The sequence below is a fragment of the Pteropus vampyrus genome, unplaced genomic scaffold, assembly GCF_000151845.1.
Source record: "Pteropus vampyrus isolate Shadow unplaced genomic scaffold, Pvam_2.0 Scaffold67, whole genome shotgun sequence".
NCBI classification, from domain to species: Eukaryota; Metazoa; Chordata; class Mammalia; order Chiroptera; family Pteropodidae; genus Pteropus; species Pteropus vampyrus.
This window is the reverse complement of record NW_011888848.1, coordinates 3,443,822-3,444,264: the sequence shown is the minus strand read 5'-3', so window position 1 is coordinate 3,444,264 and position 443 is coordinate 3,443,822.

The window sequence follows — 443 nt, the reverse complement described above, 5'->3', positions numbered from 1 at the left end:
TCAGCTGCAAGAGTGACACGTCTAACATTTACAACTAATCAGATCATGCTGGTGTTCAGAATTCTTTAATGGCTCCTGCTCTGAGTCTTACTCCATGCTTTAGTTTGCTCTCCTACACCCCTAGTCCTCTTTTGGCCACACCATAAGGGATGTGCATAACTTGAGCTTGTAACTCCCAGACCCCGATCCAAGAATCCAGAACGCTGAGATTCCTTGTGCACACGATGCAGAAAAAGGATCTCCATCTGCATTCTTGCCCGGGCCAGGGAGGTGCCCAGGGCAGGCAGGCTGCCCCTCCTACGTTCTCCACTCCTTGTGTCATCCCCAAGTTCCCGCTTCCTCTCATCTCCTAATTGCTGGGCTTCCTTCCTTCCTCCCTCCCTCCTTCCTTCCTTCCTTCCCTTCCCTTCCCTTCCCTTCCCTTCCCTTCCCTTCCCTTCCCT